General features: G+C 38.9%; 1 protein-coding gene across 2 annotated transcripts in view; it reads right to left on the bottom strand.

Moving 5' to 3' along the window:
* FRS2 (fibroblast growth factor receptor substrate 2) overlaps positions 1 to 17,913 on the bottom strand; it is a 38,625-nt gene extending 20,712 nt beyond the window's left edge. The window contains exon 1 of one of the 2 annotated variants that reach the window (XM_026699691.2): positions 17,748 to 17,913. The gene's annotated coding sequence lies outside the window, so the exon portion shown is untranslated. The remainder of the gene's footprint in view (positions 1 to 17,747) is intronic. The other variant, XM_087935600.1, reaches the window with a different exon arrangement.
* Positions 17,914 to 21,451: the final 3,538 nt, after the last annotated feature.

Here is a 21,451-nt window from a genome sequence, read left to right as displayed (position 1 = left end):
GACGCAATATGTACTCATTAAAAGCCTGAATGGAACTTCTCTGATTCAATTGGGTTCATTGCTTGGAACCATGTCAGTAGCTTGAGAATTAATGGCCACCATTATAGCCATGGGTCTTTACAAATCATTCAGGGCTTGACGCATAATAGTGATTATACTTCTGACTTGCTTCTGTCAGATCATGGTCAGATCACTTCCTGTGAACCTCCAGTTCTCTGGTGCCACCCTCCTCTGCAGTTGCCCAGATAACTGATGAAATTGAGTGGGTTCCATAGGGTTAGTATTGTTCTAGGTCTGCTACATAGTTTGGCTGGAGCGTTGATGCCTGTCTAGAATGGCTGCTGTGACTTTGGACTGGATCACACCTGAGCATTCTCTCTGCATCCTTGGATCTCAGAACTCTCCATAGTATACAGAGGAGCTAAGGGAGTTAAAGAGGGCAAGTAAAGATGATTGAACAAATTAGAACACAATTAAATCTACCTTATGATGGTATGGCATGCTGAAATATAATTATTTCTCCACCCTTAGTGCATCCTCAAATAGCTATCCAGCAGCTCTGTAAATAGCTATCCAGTGGCTCTGTTTCAGGTGACCCAGAACCTTCTTGGAGGGAATAATTCTGGGGTTCATCTTCAGAGTCACTGTGAGAAATGTGTTGAACATCTGGAAGATACAATTGCTCAGATTCACTCTGAGTTGGACTGCTGCCTTAGTGCAGGGCCAGTGGAGGCTACAGGGCTGAATCTTGTAACAGTTATCCATCCAGGAGGAGTTCAATTCCACTGAATCTTAGGCAGTGGACAGGCTGTAGCTTGTAGCTGTTATCGTGACCACTTCTATATTAGATTTGTGCCCCTCCTAGATGGCAAAACTGCCTAAAAATGAATGCATGATTGGAATCAGATTACCTGAGGGAATGTCTTCTCTCAGTAGCTTCTACCCATCTAATCCAGTCAGGCGGGATAGGCATGCTCCAGGTCCCATCAGTCAAGGATTATTGGCTGATGAGGCACAGAAAATATTTCTCTGCAATAATACCTTCCCTCTGGAAAATCCCCTCACCCAAGATTAGGATGGCCCCAACCTTGTTGGCCCAGGGGTGGGACAGGGTTAACTACCAGTTCGGGATTTACGAGGTTCAGTGATTTATGATGTGCTTCCCTGCACGTTGCGAGCTGCATGCCTGTAAATCAGAGCCACGTGCCTGTAAATCGTCATCAGCACGCTGCATGCAGAGAAGCAGCCTTTGAAACAGCCCTCTTTTCCTGCTTTTTAAACTGCAGCTGTGCCTCGTTCGGTTGGTGAAGTTGAAAAATCAGGAAATAAAGATCAGGTAAGAGCCCGGGTGGGCAGGTGAGCAAAAACATCAGCAGACATAGAACCGGTTCTATGTCTGCTGCTCTTCAGAGCTACTGGTTCTACAGAGGTGGACAGAACTGGTAGAAACCCACCCCTGTGTTGGCCTTTTGGAAGGCATTTAAGATCCAATTACCGAATTTGCCCAGGTTAATGAAGTTCAGAATGTATGTTATGATTAGATCTACGGACTTTGATATTTCTTGCCTGTTGTATACATTTAATTGTTTTTTTTTAATGTGTTTTAATTGATTTTATGGTTGTTTGCCACCCAGAGTCACTTGCCTGAGATGTATGTATGTTTGGACAGGCGGCCATACAAATTGAATAAATAATCTGTTTTAATGAAGCTAAATTGCTTTTTAGTATTGCTTTTTAAATTTTACTATTGCCATACAGTTTTCCACTACCTCTTATATATAAAGCAATAAAAGCAAAACCTTTTGTCATAGTTGATTCCAATTTATATGCAAGACTGTTATAAACAGGAATTATATAAAAATATTGAAACCAATTTCCACTATTACACTACTCGCACTCACATTAATCCCTAAATCCTTATTCAGTTGCTTGTTTTGTCGGTCAAATTAACTAGATAACTATTTTTCCTCTCCACCAGCAACTCTGCAGGGGTCTTTTTCAGCTTTTCTGTTTAAACCTTTGATTATCTCAGTCATGTGAAAAGCTAACTCTGTATTAGACAAACAAGAAACAACTTGATTTGAACAAATACTATCTGTACAGTATAACTATCTGTACTAAATATAACCTAAGTAGTTAAAAAACCTAATATTTTGTTTTCCAAGTCAAACAAATGAACGGGGATGGGGGTACTCCTAGTAAGTCTCAGTTGCATAAAAGGTGAAAGATTCCTGGAGTTGAGTTTGCCTCCTTTTTACTACATGAAGAGCTCCAAATAGTTTTCTTTGCCAACAATACAATAGTCATTTCCCATTTTGTTCTGTTTGACTCTAACCTACCCCTCCTTGGTTTTCCTGATATTCTTCATGCATTTAATTTGCTAAGTTCCTTATATGAAAATTTGTGACTTAGATTGATTTTTGTTGTTTGACTATTTTTCCTTTTCCATTTTGTATTTATTTATTTATTTATTGCTTTTTAATTAATAACAAAAGAGCAATAAAAACAATAGTGATAGTGATATATTGTCAAAAAAGAAGACATTGTAATTGTTTATTATGACATATCATATTATGGGTTTTTGTTGTATTTTTTCACTGCTTTTCTTACAGTACTATAGCTGCAGTCTTTTTCTTTCTGACAACGTATGCATCATTGTCACTATAGCATAATTTTTTCTTTGTCCACTGAATGAGAAAATATATGAATAAAAAAGGAATAATTTTTCATAGATCATCCAACTTGTACCAAAGCACCACAGTTTGTATGTCTACAAGTATGTGTGTGTGTATATGCACACAGTCCTTTATAATCTTTATTCATTATGACCACTCCATTTATAGCATACGAAATTGTACAGAATGTTGCATTCTGAACACTGACACAGTAGGAAAACCGAGAGATGGAAGAGACTGGCTTATAGATGTATGCATTTATTTGGTTAAACTATGGAGCTTTTGTTTTATCAGTTGTTATCCATGAGGTATATGCAGTTTCAATCTCTATAATTTGCTGAGACCGTATCTCATGTCTGTACTAGCTATACAATGATGGAAGATATAGTGTGTGGATGAATTGCAGAGGCTAGCTTGGTGGAATATATACGGTAGAAGAAGAAATCTAATCTATATGCTATTAAAACTCTCTTGTCTAGAAACTTTTAACTGAACAAAATGATGCATTACAGGGCAAAACCTTGTCAACTAAGGTACCTCAAATGAGCTAACTTACAGAATGCTGGGACCTCTCTCTCCTGAGAGAATGAAATTTAGGCTGCTTCAGCACTACTAGATTGGTGTTACTGCCAGGGTTCATGTTGTCCTCATTTTCAACACTCCCTGATACTTCCTGGCCACTTGCACAATCCCTTTCTCCTTTCCCCACCACCAGCAACCACTTACCAGCCCTCTGGGAGGTGGAGAGAGGGAGGTTTCCAATACTCATTCAGCTTCCCACAAGGAAATTTATTTATTTATTTGTTTGTTTGTTTGTTTGTCAAGCAAATAGTATATAACAGGTATCAGTATAAGCATGGTTATAAATACATGAAATGGATACGAATAAAAAAAAAGAAACAATAGGACAAGGATGGTAGGCACGTTAGGGCACTTATACATGCCCCCTAAAGACATCTTAGGAAAGGGGTGAGGTCAATACAACTGCCTACATTCTCCTGTTTAATCAGTTTCATATTTTTTTATTTTGATTTGTCAATCGCTTACAAGATAATAGGTATAAGTATATACATAGCTATGAATACATGAAATGGGTACATGTAAGAAAATAAAAGAAACAATAGGACAGGGACGATAGGCACATTGGTGCACTTATGCACACCCACTACAGACCTCTTAGGAAAGGGGCTAGGTCAATAGTAGACAGTCTAAGGTTAAAGTTTTGGCGGGTTGGGGAAGAAACTGCAGAGTCAGGTAGAGTATTCCAGACATTGACATTCTATTGCTAAAGTCGTATTTCCTGCAATCAAGTTTGGTGCGCTTAACCTTGAGTTTGTATCTATTGTATGCTCTTGTATTGTTGTGGTTGAAGTTGAAATATTCATTGTTAGGTAGGACATTGCAGTAGATAATTTTATGTACTATACTTAGATCGGACTGAAGGCGGCGTAGTTCTAGGTTGTCTAGGTCTAAAATTTCAAGTCTGGTGGCATTCTACTACAAGTAGAGGAGTGAAATATTTCTGGACTTTCTCAACTGTATTAATATCCGATATGTAATGCGGATTCCAGACTGATGAGCTGTATTCAAGTATTGATCTAGCAAATGTTTTGTATGCTCTAGTTAGTAGTATGATATTACCGGAGAAAAAACTATGCAGGATTAGGTTAACAACTCTTGATGCCTTTTTGGCTATGTAGTTACAATGGGCTCTAGCACTTAGATCATTAGAGATGAGTACTCCACGGTCCTTGACATAGTTGGGGTCATCAACAAGGTCTTGATTATTCAGTTTGTATTTTATTTTCTGATTTTTTTTTGCTGATATGTAAGACAGAGCATTTGTTTGTTGAGATTTGAAATTGCCATTTGTTTGACCATTCTGACACACAGTTGAGGTCATTTTGAAGGGTAGCAGTATTGTCAGTGATGTTGAATAGCTTTACATCATCAGCGAAAAGAACTAAGTTGCTCTTAATATGATCACAGAGGTCATTTATGTAAATTCAGTGGGAAAGCTAATAGAAATTTGAAAGTTGCTGTTGCTCCCACTGATTTTTTTGCCTTCCCTTAATCATTCTGTTTCTGTATTTAGGTAAGGAAATATTTCAGAAATTATGACCCACTGGGCTTGCCAATGGCTATAATTAATTCACAATTAATAAATAGACCTGCTAGTGTAAAATGAAAAACTAAGAGAAATACAGGTCACACATCCAACAGAATAATGCAACATGTGAAATAATTTTGGCTTGTTCATGCAGTTTCTGCCTTTTGCCACACAAATCTTTTATTAGATATGGTTTCCTTTTCCTGTGAGCTATGAAACTATGTTTAGCAGCTTCATTATAACTTAGAATGTTAGAATTATAACTTAGAATGTTAGAATGTCAGCTACCAGCTAGCGGTACCTGAACATACTTGTAAGTGGATCATAATCTTCCTAACAGACAGGAAGCAATAGGTGCAGCTAGGCAAAATCACACCTGATACCTGTACAATCAGCACAGCCCCCGCCCCCAAGCTGTGTGCTCTTTCTCCACTTCTCTTCTTGCTATATATTAATGACTGCATCTCAAACGATCCATCCGTTAAACTACTGAAGTTTGCAGATGATACAACACTGATTGGTCTCATTTGAGATAATGATGAATCCGCATACAGACAGGAGATTGTACAACTTGCTACATGGTGCGACCAGAAGAATCTGGAACTGAACACACTCAAAACCATAGAAATGCTGGTAGACTTTAAGAGAAACCCTCCCATACTAATACTTCTTACAATACTAGACAACACAGTATCAATAGTAGAGACCTTCAAATTTCTAGCTTCTATCATATCTTAAAGACCTAAAATGGACACCTTATATCAAAAATGTCATTTGAAAAGCACAATAAAGCATGTCCTTTCTGCGCCAACTCAAAAAGCTCAAACAGCCCAAGGAGCTGCTGATACAATTCTACAGAGGAATTATTGAGTCTGTCATCTGTACCTCTATAACTGTCTGGTTTGATTCTGCAACCCAAAAAGACAGACACAGTCTTCAACGGATAATTAGAACTGCAGAAAAAATAACTGCTACCAACCTGCCTTCCAACCTGTATAATGCACAAGTCAAAAAGAGGGCTGGGAAAATATTTATGGACCCCTCACATCCTGGAAATAAACTGTTTCAACTCCTACCCTCAAAATGATGTTATAGAGCACTGCACACCAGAACAACCAGACACAAGAATATTTTTTCCTGAATGCCACCACTCTGCTAAACAAATAATTTCCTCAACACTGTCAAACTATTTACTAAGTCTGCATTACTATTACTATTACTATTAATCTTCTTATCCTTCCTTTCACCCATCTCCTCCCACTTATGACTGTATGAATGTAAGTTTGTTGCTTGTATTCTTACGATTTTTTAATTATTATTTTATTGACTGTTTACTAGTATGATTTGACAGGCCCTAGCTTATTATGTTTCCTAGTATGATTTATATGATTTATATGTTTCTTATATATATGTTTCCTGGTAGATTTATAGTACCCTATGACTACTTCTAAGTGTTATACCTATGATTCTTGACGTATGTATCTTGGGAGCATTTACACCAAAACAAATTCCTTGTGTGTCCAATCACATTTGGCCAATAAAGAATTCTATTCTATTCTAGAATTTTGAAACAACTTCAGATTCATAGAAATTATCTACAATTTCTCAAGGATAATAAAGGTTCAACCAACCAAACAGCTAAATCTTTAAATGGTCTAGGCTAGGGTAAATTCATTGGATTCTCCAGTTATAGAAAACATCCCAGTAAGTCTCCATAATACCGATTAAACCATGAATGTTATAAGCCAAAGTTCTGATTCTTCACTGAATTATGATTCTGAAAAATCCACTCAGCTTGTCCTGCACTGCTAACCTTATCTTCCTAATTTGGATAAAACAGGAAACTATGATTAATTGATGGGTTTCTGGTTAATTGGACTTATCACAAAGAAGGATTGCCTATGTAGGCAAAAGTCTACATATTCAGGCAAGAATCTTCCATATATGCTGAATCAGCTCAATAGTACCTTTAATGCATCAGTCTATAATACTAAGTGAAGAAATTTCTCTTGGTGTCTGTTTCAAATTCTTTATGCAGTGTGTCCTCTCCCCAATCATTGTTCTAGTGTTTTTTTGTTTTTATGCATACAATTCTTGTTTTTACTTAATGATTTTATCTGTATAGTTTTCTCATATTGCTGAAAGGAATGAAAAATTGTTCCATCTTAACTCTTTCCTTTACATTTTATTGAACGTTACACTTCTCTGTCGTATGTTTTTCTTTCCCTTTTGATTTATTCCACAGTGATTTTTATGCTAACAATTAGGAGTTTTGAAGAATTGTTTGTAATGTTGAAGATTTGGGACAAGAAAAAGACACCATTTTTTTTAAAGAAACCTCTATTAACTAAAAATGCCCATCTTGCATTTATTTAAAGTACACACTTAATATTTCTTACTATTCATTCAATTTAAAGTCTATTATTTGCCTGTGTAGAAAAGAATTAAAATAATATAACTCAAAGCCAATTTATTTTCTAGTACGTACCCATCACTTGATCCTGATAGACTGGGCTAGTAACAATAAAAGTTTCAGTCTAACAGGAAAGATGCATGTACATGAATGATGGGAGATGAAAGAACAGATTTAGTACTGCAAAATAATTATAGAGAGGTAAACCTTAACAATGCAGTGCAATGTCTGTTTACTTTCAAGTAATCTTGCTGAGTCCAGGAAGTTCATTCACTTGAAAGTATGTTTAGAACTGACTTCTAGGGTTCTTAATTGACCATGCATACATGGCAGCTATGATTTCAAGTTACTATTTTTCCTGTTTTTGTTAAGATCTCCTTTTTGGTGGGGGAACATGAGATTTTTAAAATGTTTGTAAGATCTCACAAAAAATGACTGTTATGCAATATTTTCTTTTTAATAAAATGGCTGTTATGAAAATAGTGAGTTTCAAGTCTATTTAATAAAGAGTAGTCTGCAAGTGATGCTCTTTTTTTCTCTTGATGGGTTTTTTTTAAACGATCACTGATTGCTTTTTCTACAAAGAAAAAGTAGTGTAATATTGAGATTATCCAGTAAGAATTAGTATAAAAAGATCTTTTAACCCAAAATACTAAAAACTACTCATCCCAGAGAGAATTTAAACCTCCAGAAGTCATGTGAAAAAGAATGTACATTCTCTTAGAACTTGAAGTTCTAATGGTATTACATATCAGGAAAAATCATCTGTTCTTAGCAGTTCTTAAAAGTAGATAAATACTTTAGATAAACAACAACACATGATATATGTCATCATTTATTTTATAAAAAGAAAACAAAATGTAGAAGCTCTGTGTGAATAACTAAGTACACCCTTATTGCTTCCATGGGAATGAAGAGGCTAAATAGCAACCAAGTGCTGCTAATCAAGTGCCCTTAATCAACTGATCATTAGCAAGTGTGACTACCTCTATAAACGTTAAAGTTTTAGGACTTTCCTGATCTCCAGCATTAAGTGTGTATTAACACAATGCCAAATAGGAAAGATATCAGCAATGATTTTAGAGAAGCAATTGTTGCTGCCCATCAGTCTGGGAAGGGTTATAAATCCATTTCAAACAATCCACTGTTCTACAGCAGGGGTGTCAAACTCACATCCTCATGGTGGTGTCATGTGACATGGGACTTTTTTCTCCTTTGCTAAACCAGGAGTGGGCGTGGCCAGCGCATGATGCATCTGGCCCATAGGCTGGGAGTTTGACAGCCGTTCTACAGTAAGGAACACCATTCACAAGTGGGAAACATTCAAGACAGTTGCCAATCTTCCCAGGAGTAGAGGTCCCAGCAAATTCACCCCAAGATCAGACTGCAATGCCAAGAGCAACTGTTACAGGATTAATGGCATTGTATTAGAATCTTGCAACATTCCTGGAAAGTAAATTTGTTATTACCGGAGTTGCCTCCAATAATACCAGCTCGATTTCTGCCTATTACATAAAAGGCCAAGAGAGGTATGAATGGCATAGAAGTTTTAAAGATGATAGTAGGGTCATTCCATGTCTGGGGGGGTCCCTCCTCAACCATCACGGATTTCAATGAAATTTTGTGTGAAGATGCACACATGTTCCCAATGAACATTGGTAAAGTATTATGTTTGCTGATGCAATACTTGCGAAGATGTAGTCATTTGTTTGACCCCATACTGCAGCCTTCTACAGTATGACTCTGAGGTTTCAGCAACTTTGAGACGTAATATCTCTAGCAATATTTTGTTGAGAGAAACAAAACTTGGCCATCTTGTACAACGTTTTGTGCTCTATTAAACAAAAAAAATAGAAACATTCTGATGAGCGATCTCCATCTAGATAATTTGAAGCAAAGTTGGCTGAAAATATTGTGGCTCTAAAAAAGGTTAAAGTTTGGCTTTTTATATCTCTGGAAGGAAAGGTATGATAAATGTGAAACTTTGCACATAATAACTCAGCAACACAAGGTTTTCCAATATAAAATTTCATTCTCCTACTGCTTTCCAATAGTTTACAAATTGAGTGTAAAGTTGACATTTTTTGTAAAAATGCCATTGGTGACATATGTGAATGTTCACACAAAATTTCATTGAAATCCATGATGGTCGAGTGGGGCACTTTTCTGAAATTAGGCCACTTGACATTAATGACCCAGTAGGGATTAATAACAGAATTGGACGGGACAGCTGTGGCCCACCGGCAGCTGGCGGAGCTGGCAGCAGAGTCTGACAGTAGCAAGGAGGTTGGGGAGGAACCTGGGCCAGTCCTGGAGGCTGAGGAGGGCTCGGACAAAAACTCTGCATCAGAGGCAGGGATGGGGCCAGGGCAGGCTGGCAGTCATCAGCTGCCTTCAGACAGCAGTGAGGCGGGAAAGTTTCTAGTTCACTCTTAGACAATATTACAAAACATTAATTTAAAAGCTGTATTTACCAAATTGACATATTTTGCATACATTACAGCTTGTAATGCACAGTAGTTACTTTGCCTCTTATCTAATGAGGTCTACTTTACTCCATTTTATTCTCCAAACATTCTTAGATATGATGGGGATATGATTGTTCCTGAGTCACTTTTTAATGCCCATGGCTAAGCAGAAATTCAATGTGTACCAACCTAGAGAAAATGCAACATTCTATACCATTTCTTATGCTATAAATGGAGTGATCATAATGAATAGGGATTAGGAAAGGCTTTTTCAGGAACAAAGCTTCCCCAACTTTTATTAAAAACCAATCACTTTTGAGTATGATATAAAAAGTATAACAAATTATATCATTATATTATCATGATGGAATGATAAATTGCCATCAGAATAAATCAACAAACTACTGCTAAAATAAAATATTTTCAGAAAATACCTGCAGTGGCTTGTTTTTGTTTTTAATTAGAAGCTCGTTAGAGGGACTCTGTCCACAGACACACACAAAAAACCCACTGTGTTTACATGAGTAATTCATGAAAAGGCATCCATAATGCCAATTTAACATTTTAGTACTATGTTAAAACGCAAATGCATTGCATTACAATATCCCTCAGGACAGTTACCAGGGTGGCAAAAGCTCTTTACATGAATTAACAGAATACCTTATTCAGGATAAAGGTTTAATTGCAAGTTTGATTCCGAGAACACTGCCAAACAAGTGAGATAATCATAAAAGCAAGCTGTATATAAGCAGTGACATTCCGCTTATGTCTAAGCAACTCCCATTGTAGGTTAAATAACAAATATTAAATAGTTATATACAGGTAGTCCTCAAGATATGACAGGTCACTTAACGGCTGTCCAAGACTAGAACAGCTCCTTCAAAAGCTACATACAAACCTATTTCAAAGTTAAGGCAGCTGTAGCACCCCCACGGTCCTTCCCCCTCCTGAGTGACCACAGGGATGCTGCAGTGCTTCCTCTATCGCTATCCAGCTTTGAGGAGACTGCTTGAGCCTGTTCTCCATGTCTCCTGTGGTAGAAGCAGTTGCCATTTTCAGTGCTCGGACAATTCCTTGCGGAAATGGTGGCTGATTTTTGGAGTTTTCTGCCCTGATCAGCTAGTCATTGGAAGACTGCAAGCCTCTCCTGGCTCTTGCTAGTCTTTAAGAAGCCAGACACTTGGGGAAGGGTGGGGCTGGTGTCCCGGTGGTACGATGTGTGATCTTGAAGCTCCAAGATTGCCGTCAATATCTTTGCCACTGGACGGTCCTTTTGGACCTAAACCATCCCATAGAGATGATGATAGAGAAGGGCACATCCTGTTGATCCCAGGGACACTGCAAAGTCCCTGGTTGATCCAGGAGAAGCCCTTTTTTCCGGCAGCATAGAGGCAGCCATTGAAGCTGCTGAAGCTGGGATAGCTCCGAACGGAAGAAGAAAGTGGAAAGAGAAAATGTGTCGGTTTTTAAATATTTCTGTTTGAGAGAACACCTTGAGAGGGAAAAAGAAAAAGTTTAAATTGAAGACAGAAGAGAGGAAGCGGCGAGATTAAGCCTGAAATCAAAATTTGTGTCTTTTTTATTTTTTTATTGTTGGACTTTTTACAAATGCCTTTTAACCTTAAAATCTGGAATGGTTTTTTTCTCTGGCTTTTATACTTAATAATTTTTTGGGAAAGATCCTTTCCTTTTTTTTAAGCGCCTAACAGTATAGTTTTCAATAAATTGTTACTTTTTAAAATACTTCCAACCTTTTTTCCCCTTTTTTCTTTGGATACAAGGGGGGAAGTGAAAGTAAAGGATAATAAGTAACATTGCCATCTAGAGGCTTGGAAACATTGTAACCAACCGACACACTGTATGTAACTGGAAGATGGTTTTATGTTTTTTTTTGTCTATGTTTGCTTAAAAATAAAATGGTGGTATCAGGGAGAGCAGGGGGTAGAAGTCATTATGCAAAGCTGTCTCACTTAAAGTTGTCACCACTTGCAACTGTAATAGAAAGGCTCTATTACGGTCATAGGTTCAATATAATTATTGTGTCTGAGTTTGACTAGACAACAGAGAATGAGGCATATTGTTTCTCTAGCAGCATTACGGCCACATTTACACGACGTACTGAGTGGGACTGCATTCTGTTACATCAACGTATTTTATTTAAAAAGGATGTTTTATTAATGTTCTTTTATCCAGCCAGCTATTCTGAAGATGCTGCCAGTACCCATGTATACAGGAGACTATTAACTGATGACAAGAGGGACATCATTTCAGTACATACCGGTACTTTACATCTCAGCACACTCAGATGTTCCACTCCAACATTTCCCATTTTTAAACCTAGAAACAATCACACTACTGCCTGTCCCAGTTTTTCCTATATGCTGGAATTCAAATGCAAGGGAAAAGGGATAAAAGGGAATACACAATATACAGACCATATACTGTAGCTCCTTAAAGCGGTGGTTGCCAACCAGTGGGCCACGGCCACTGGTGGTCCATGAGAAAATTTTGGTGGGCTGCAAAGAAATATCCTCCCCACCAAAGCAATTAATTCAGGTTGCATAGGAACACAAAGCTGCGCCGCCCACATGGCCCGCCCACCCTCTGGCCCCCTTTCAGACAAGCGCAAACCTGCAAAAAGCAGCACAGGATGAGATAATGGTGCTGTTGCAGCAAGAGGGGGCTGGAGGCACAAGCGGGCTGAAGTGGCGATGAAGATGGCTGCAAAGTGCAGGAGTGCTGCACAACTTGCATTTGCGCAGTACTCCTGCACCTTCCAGCTCACCTCTCCTTGCCTGGGCTCTTCCTCGATGGCCGCGGGCTGTAGGGACAGGATGGGACAGGAAAAGTACCGGCTGGTGGTGGTGGGAAGGGGTGGAAGGGGCAAGTCTGCGCTCACCATCCAGTTCAGAGGTCCGGAATGGGGCAGTGTAGATGGTGTCAGTTTTCTCATCCCTCTCGGCGTTCTGCTGTGCTGCCCCACTTCCCCAGCCATCACTGCCTGGGGAAGGCGTAGGAAAAGTGAGCAGAAACACAGCTCTCGCTGGGGCGAAAGAGCTGAGATCAAGGAAGGCACAGACAAGAGAAGACGGAAGCTGCCGCCTTTGAAAAGGGCCACTTTCTGTTGCCTGTGCCTTCCCTGATCTCCGCTCTTTCGCCCCAGCAAGAGCTATGTTTCTGCTCGGTTTCTTTTCCTGTGCTATCCCCAGGCAGCGATGGCTGGGGCCGTGGGGGGGGGGGCGCGGTCAGCAGAGACGTCAGGGCTGTTCTTCCCCCTCAGCAAGCCAGGCCTGGAGGAACACAAAGAATTGTGGGCGAGCGCTGGAGAAATGCATGTTGGAAATTCCAATACACATGTGTTCTCCTCTGTCCCGAAGTAGGATTGAGTGGGGGGGAAAGGAGCAGGGGGAAGGGTAGGAGGGAAGGAGAAGCCCGGCTGGCTTTCCTTTGGCATGGGGCGGAGGAGAACAAATGCCCAGACCAAAAGAGCGCAGGGGAAGACGGGCTCCTGATAACCAGTCTGTTTGTGCAGGTGAGAGCTCAAGCTTTTCTGGCCTTGACACTGTCCTTTCGGCCTCCACATAGGGAGGGACCCATCTCTGCTTGGAAGTGGTGGGAGAAACTGGAGCTTAGCCTTGGGGAGTCCTCTTCTTGTGTGGAGGCCGAAGGGAGGGGTGTTGCCTGCTTATTAGGAGTCTGTCTTCCTCAGCACTTCCAGCCCGGCCCACCTTCCCTCACCCAATTCCAGGCAGCTGGCAAAGGAGGGAGAGGTTTCCTCTGACTTGGGGGAGATATGAAATGACCAGATTGGGGGGGGCTCTGCTTTTCTTCTGTTTGAGGGGGAGCCGGTTCCTCCCCGTCCAGATCTTCCTAGCCTCCAGGCACCATGTGGCTTCTTTTGAATCCCAGCAGTATTAAATCCTCTCTCTTTCCCCCCCAAAGGATGAGAGATTAGCCTGTTGTAGCGAAGTTTCGGCAGAATCTCATCTGCCATCATCAGGCTTCTGTATTGAGTTCGTCTGTGAGTCAGGCTTTCACAGCCGTTTCTGTTTTAAATTTGGGGCTAGCCTACAGCTGTGCCAGAATGGTTTTTTCTTCATCCTGATTGGTTGGGAGTCTTGGTCTGTGTTGATTGGTCTTGGAGCAAATTTATATATATATATATATAAATAAATATAAATATATATATATTTTCTAAAAATTCGTATTAGTGGTCCTCGGGATGGTGGTCCCTGAGGTCCAAAAGGTTTCTGACCCCTGCCTTAAAGCTTTCTCAGCCCTCTTTTTAGCCTGGAGATTCAAAATCCATTCAGAAAAATAAAGTCTTTTTCAAAAACAGCCAAAGTCAGGAACTAGATCATCCAAACACCGATAACAGCTTTTACTTCTTGGGGTTCAAGGTAGAAGCATAGCATAGGAATGGAGTTCAAACTCCCCAAGGAAAAGGAAGGAAAGTAACACTCAACCTCGCATAGCTGCCAGACAAAATAATACTAGAGACAAAAAATGGCTCCTTCCCATTGTCAGGATTCTGGCAGTTACTCCAATTAAATCATGAGCCTCGAGCCACACTCCCACAACTGGAAAGGATTTATTAGAAGTTAACATGCCGGCATTAGCCTGGGCATTTTATGTTTTATGAGTTGACACCCATATTGAGACATCTGCCCAGTTGTTATTGGGCTTTACAGCAAATTGGACACATCATGAGGCATTAGTCCTCCTATACCCCCAGCATAGGAAAATAGGACATTTTCTCATTGTTCACCTATATTTTAACATTTTATTTTACGACTTAAATTACATATGCCATAAACCCCTGGCAGAATTTATTTAAGTACAGTTGTATACAATAAAGTTGCAAAAGACAAAAAAGAAACCCCTCAGAAATAATTCTGAGCACTGTTGGAAATGATCTGGGATGTAGACAGAGTCTGCAGTACTAGGAAAGTATTGTTCCAGTTTCTTAAAAATTCCACAAACCATTAAATTGGAGCATAAGGATTTCTGTTGTTATAACAACCTCCCTCGAGTGCAATACAGTCTGCCACATCAAGTTCAGGGCAAGGATTTTCCAATTCATATAGGATGGAGATCAAATAAACTACATAAATTCTGTGCAAATCAGATTAATGTGTATGTGTGCATACATACCAACTTTCAAATATTGAAAGTTGGTATACCGTTTTTAATTTTAAAAATGCGTGTTATTATAAATATTAGTACATTAAATACTTTTATTTCAAATGTAAATGAAATAAAAGTATTTAATGTACTAATATTTATAATAACATGCATTTTTAAAATTAAAAACGGTATACTAACTTTCAATATTTCTTATATAATTTCAGCGGAATTACAATGTAATTATTAAAAAATATAGAATAAAATATTTAACAATATCATGAACTAAGCAAATTAAAGATTATAGAAGCATTTTAAAATACTTCTGCTTATTAGGTTCAAGAAAACTAATAAAAGATTTCTGCAGTCTTTCTTAAAGATATGATGCAAAAAGTTATTTGATTTTTTATTCTGCAAAAAAGCACTTTACTTAAAACTTATTTTAATGTAGACAGTATTTTTAAAAATGTTCAAAACTCAACTTATAAACATCTTAGATATTTTAACTCTATTATATGACCACTGAGTACTGTAAATCTTATCCAAGAATATATGAAATAAGATTATAGACTTAAGGAAAAAGTAGCAGAAAAGTTAGGGTATTCTATTCATATGACAGGAGTTCTCAGACTTTGAGATACTGTGACCCACTAAAATAATAAATGATTGTGTGACTTCATGAATAAAAGTTACTATGCAAAGTAGAATCAAAGCATGGAATGAATGTTGACAGCATTCCCACTTAATCTGCATAAGCCTGATCATCTTGAAAAAAAACCAGTGACCTTCCCAATTTGTTTACAATCCCGCCCCCCCAAAATTGTAACTCACTGTTTAAAAATGTCTGCCTGTGTGAACCAAATTATGTACTATGATTACAAGAAGTGTTAGATTAAAAAGTGAAACAAAATTAGCCAACTACATTTAACTTAGTATGTTGAATGTACTAATCATAAGAACATCTCTATTTACATTAAACTGCCACTTCTCTTATGGCTGCATACCTGAAGGAAAGCAAATCAAATCTTTTCCACTAACCAGAGGAAGAAGCCACAGGGAAGTGACGCTCTCTCTTATCAGGTTAAAAAAAAATCTAATCAAAATTGGAAATAAAGGCACGCTGAAGGCCTGTTGTTTTGTTTGACTATTATCAGATAAAATTCTGCTATTCTTTTCCCCCTCAACTCCCATTCTTTTTAATTTGTAAATCTTACTCTTTTTTATTTAATCAATGTGAAGCATTTTGTCTTAGCCTGAAAAGTAACATATTTATGCAGGAAGAAATGGGAAACCAAAGACAGCTCTGTAAAAAAAGCAAAGCTGACAAATGTGGCTGAATGCTCTTTGCAATTGTCCATAAGTGCTCCATTGAGCTGCTCCTCCCAATGAAATTGCAAAACAGTGGTCTCTAACAGGTTTATAGTTCTGGGAGAGGAGGGAATAACCACCTTGCTCAATCTAAGTTGGCACCTTTGAAAAGAAATATGCAGAAAATAAAATGTAATTTATTTAGACCATATTGACTGAAAAAGAATCCTTTTGGGTATCAGGAAATGTATCAGGAAATATTCTGAAAACCTAGTTGAATGTTTTACTAGATCTATACACATTTAGAATTTATTTGGTAGCTAGCTTGCAGGCTCACAAGAGAAGACTGTAATACTGAGTTATTGTGAAAAATATGTAAGGGACCTAGGAGATCTAGAGGCATGCTTAAAATTTCACACTGTACAAATAAAATTGCTTATATTAAAAGCTGTACCTATTTAAATAATTTTTAAAAGCGTCCCTTGACAGTGTTTGATGTAAAAAAAATTGCTAGGCTCAGAATGCCTTATGGATTTCCCCAGAAAATTGTTGTCCCATTTTGCCAGTGCTAACAAATATTCTCTTAAACAAGAACCTGTACAATCTGTATTCTGCAATCTGTATTCTGTTCCACCATTTCTAGTTACAGGGTTCTATAAAAGGTCTGCCATCTTTTTTCCCCAAGGCAGTCATCAAACTGAAAGTTATTTTGATTGTTTTAAAATCTGGATATGCATGCTCTTCAAACCCCGAAAACAGAATAACTCAAGAACAAGCACACAGACAAGGAGCCAACTCCAAATTCTATTTATCAGCCCCAGTTAAAGCCCGGTTTCCCAGAACCGCACTTTGTTTCTTATTAATAAGGGTGGGAAAAAGCACTGTTTCCTCCTATACCAAAATGTGATATGTCTGGGTTGGGTTAAGCAAGTGTTGCAAAACCGGACATCAAACTGCTCCTCGGGGATCCCTCCCGCTTCCACAGAAGGCTCAACACCAACACTTCTGAGGCGGCGCCCCTGGAACGACTCGCTTGGTGAGAGCAGAGCGACCGTCGAAGCCGAACTGCTATCGCCCGAAGGTCTTTGAATATCCATTCCCATTGAGATCTGGAGATGAAGGACGGCATAATGTCAAACGCATCTGGACGGCACCAACTCGGGAAAAGCTAATGCAAACCAAGTCAGCGCATCTCCAGCCACGACGGAGCGGAACTTCACAGACATCAGCTCTCGCCGACACCCGTCAAGACGTTCGTAGAAATAACACAAGCGCGCTATAATATCAACGCTCCCGCCTGCCGTCTCCGCTGTCGCCCACTCCCCTTCGAGCCTTGTCAGGCCACCGGTACCAACAGCCCCCCACTCGCCTCGGACCGCAGCCTTCGCCAGGGCTCCCCGACTTCGGGGGCAGGCAGGAAAGGGGCGCCTCCTTCCCTTCGCCCCGAGCCTTCCTCCCACCGGACAGAAGAAGGGAACAACGGCTCCTGCAGCCAACTGTTCCCCCCCCCTTCCTCGTTCAAAGTCCAGCCGAAAAAGCAACCTTAGACCCCCCACAAAAAAAATCTAAACCAGTGAAAGCACCCGGAGGTGGCGGGGAACCGAGGAAGAAGCAGCAAAAACGGCCACCGAGAGAGATTCCGCCCTCACCTTCTTTCATGAGGTCGACTGGCTTACAGGTGGCTAAGAGACAACCGACCGGGGTCCACCCCTGCCTGGATTAGCCGGAATTCCAGTTCCAAGAATAGCAGCCAGGCCTCGCTCTGGGCCGGACCCTGCCCAAGACAACTTCCGAGGCCAAGCAGGCAACTCCTTCCGGGCCAAAAAAGGGGGGAGAGTGGGAGTGGTCGGCCGGTCTTCCTAATGGCGGGTTGTTCGTCTTGCCGGCGGGAGTGAGGAAGGCGCGCCTTTCGCTGTTGCTGCGGAAGGCTTGGAGCTCACGGCGCGAAAAGCGGGGTGGAGGAGGGAAATTAAACTTCCCTTTGGTGGTTCCGGGGTTTTGTAATCCAGGAATGATAGCCCGGCGAGAGTATTGGCTTTTTCATTTAATCCCAAAAGAATTTGTTTCCAAATGAGGCATTTTGTCTGTAATCCCATCAAGACTTTTTCCTGGGAGTGAATAACGTCTTATCCCTCTTATCCCGCTAAGTGGAAGTTTTAAAAGTGTTGTTCAATGAAACATATTATTCTTGGTTGTTTCAATTACCTACCACATGCCATTCTCTTGTTGTCAGTCCTAAAGCAAATGACTAGTAAAGAACCTTGTTTAGCACTGTGTTTAGCTTGTTCATGAGGTTTACCAAATTATTGATGGAAGTCAGACATGTTTTTTATTATTTAATAAACTTCATTTATATATATAAAGTGTTCCCACATATTTAATATCTGGAATAGTTAAATAGTACTGGGTTAAACACTACTGTATGTCATTTCTTTAAGAGATTTCTATGTCTGCCGTCACAGAGCATAACTGAATGGTTCACAACAGTCAAACTTCAAAACCATAAAACTAAAAAGAGCTAGTTTAGTGTAGTGAAAGATGGAGTTCTAGGCCTCCTTTAGGCTGGAAAGACACAAGGTAACTGGATCAGTAACTTTTGCTCAGCCCAATCCATCTCACAAGGTTGTTGTTTTGGAGAAAACAGGAGGCAGGGCATGAAATATATTCACTTCCTATAAAACGGAAGGATAAAAATATAGTAATAACTGACTCAAATGACAGCAAAAAAGAAAAAAAAGCCCAACCTAAAAACCCAGTGCCTCGATCAGCCTAGGATGCCTCAACAACTATTCAGTTTCTCACCACTCTACCACGGTGCCTGGGTAAAGAGCCAACTTAAGTCTTGATAGTCTTCCAGAGGGCTAAAAGGGTTGGGGCCTTGCCAGATGACTGGGGAGTGGGTGTTCTACAAGGTAGAGGCAACCACAGAAAAGGCAGTTCTATGCAATAGCAAATATGTTGCTCATGTTTTAGAAAAAAAACTTTCTGGTTTTGTTTGTTTTTAATCACTTGAATTAAAAAGAAATTGTGAACATGGCCGGTGTCAAGTTAGCTTATTGGAATCTTTTAACAAAATATAGTTAGAATCAGAAGGTAAATCCAGTAATAATCACTTCTTCATGAGTAGATTTTGCAGGGCATCCTTAAAATTTCTCACATAACTGTATCTAAGATTGGGGCCTGCATTAGCTTCTCTTTCTTCCAAGCCATCTCAATTTTGACCTGTCATGACCTTATTATTCCAGTCTTTGCACTCTTACAGAAAGAACTCTTATTGTGTTGTGTTTTTGTCATGGAAATTAGACTGCATAGACTACATATTTTCACCTGTGACCCCTATTGTTTTAGCAAGTAGCCAACTCTATATAGTTCTAAAGAGCAGTCAAGCAGCATAACTTGTTTTTACTCAGTGGAATATATCTGTAAAATAAACTGCTTCTTATTCTTTCCCATCCGTTCTTTGGTTAGCTGGAATAAGATTCATTCCTCTCCTAGATAATTTCCCACAATCCCTGTGAGGTCATCTGAAAGTGGCACTTTTGCACATGAAAAACGGACCGTATTAAAGGAGTATAATAGCATTCTGCCTCCATTTGAGACCTCACACATTTCTGAGCTTTAACTACCTTCCTCTGGCAGAATGGACAATGGTAAAAATAAAGAGTTGTGGTACCTTAAAGACTAGCCAATTTGATTATCACATAAGTTTTCACAGATCACAGCCATTTCAACCGATGAATGCAGAAAATTCCTATGAGAGCAACAATAGCTATAGGGAAAGAAAGTGGGTGGTGAGAATAGAATTACATTAATATCCAAGACAAAGAGAGAAACAGAATAAAGTAATGGGGTATATTCTCATGTGACCCATGTAGCAAGATCAACAAAAAATATTGTGGTTTAAAGACCAGCTACTTGCTTAGTACTTGCGGGAGTTTTATAAACCTCATTTTTTTAAGGCATCTCTGGAATGGAGAAAAATGTAAGAGCTAAAAATTTTCAACATTTCAACTCTTAAATACAGCTACCACTCTGGGGCAAGCTAATTGTGTATTTCAAAAATCATGGTCAGAAGACATCTAGTTAAAAGTGGTATGCAAACATTTTTATAAATCAGATTATTGCTCCTAAACAAATACTTGTTGCAAAAGTGGATACCAGAAAATGTTGATTGAATTCGTTTGAGACAAACATTTCCATGTTATGCTCAGAATCACTATAACTCAAGTTACAAATTCCCATGCTAAATGTTGGTAATTCTGTTATGCCAGTTACTTTAGTACTGAATCAATTTGGTTCCATCTGTTGCATAGGAGTTTGCACTGAATAATGGCAACCTTTTCATTTATTTCAATACTATACAGTTACTTCCTGGAGCCTAGCTTAGTGTTTCTGATGAAATACAACAATAGCAACAGAAACATAATCAATAGTTAGGATGTTTTTCTGTTGTTTCTCTTCAAAGGACATGTCAACAGTCAAATACATTATTTTGCTATATGAATTTAGCATCTTTCTCTTTGATTAAGGACCATCAAATTGATGTGGAATCTTAGCAACTATAAAAGATCTGTCCCAAAACTGGTTCCTCAGATTTTCCTGTGGTGCACCATTGCTACTGTAATCAAAATGCCAGTCTTTACAAAATAATTGCTACAGTCAATCTTACTTAGCTCAAGTTCAATTGAATATTTTTATTTATTTATACCCCCTTATTACTTTTACAAATAACTCAATTTAGTGAACATATCCAACACAGCTACCTCCTCTTTTATTGCATGCTGCATTGAATGCACATTATAAACATCTGTAATACTGAAATATTTCAACATTATTTCTCACTCTGCCAGTAACTTTTGAATTTTAACAGCTGATAACCTGAAATTTTTATACTTTGTTGTTTGAACTATTTTGCTTACCATTGATTAGTAACCAAAACAGTGCATTAAATGGTTCTAGAGAATTTTCATGTAATGGAAGATATAACAACAGAAACCCTTCCCAAGAATTTAGTTATATTCAACTGCCACCTACTGCACAGTACATAAGTATTACATTTCATTCAAATGGCTTTAATAAAAGTAAGCTGCTTGGAACAAGTGTATTTTTAAATAGTTCTTTTTGGGTAGATCTGACCTTAATGTCTGAACAGGTGGCAATATCTGGGCAAAATTAGGTGGGTTGGGAAACTAACTAGGTTGGGCTGGTTAGTACTCTGATGAGATATTAAAAGAAAGGGTTATAGCTGGATTTGGAAGTTGAGAAACATGGAAGAAGTTGTTTCCTTACTATTGCCAATAACGTTTATTGATTCATTGATTACATTTATATGCTATCCATCTCATAAATAAGG

The sequence above is a fragment of the Pseudonaja textilis genome, chromosome 5 (genome assembly GCF_049901715.1).
Source record: "Pseudonaja textilis isolate UNSWEBS1 chromosome 5, rPseTex1.2, whole genome shotgun sequence".
Taxonomy (NCBI): domain Eukaryota; kingdom Metazoa; phylum Chordata; class Lepidosauria; order Squamata; family Elapidae; genus Pseudonaja; species Pseudonaja textilis.
Note: the sequence above shows the minus strand (reverse complement) of the source record. Positions and strands in the feature narration are given on the sequence as shown.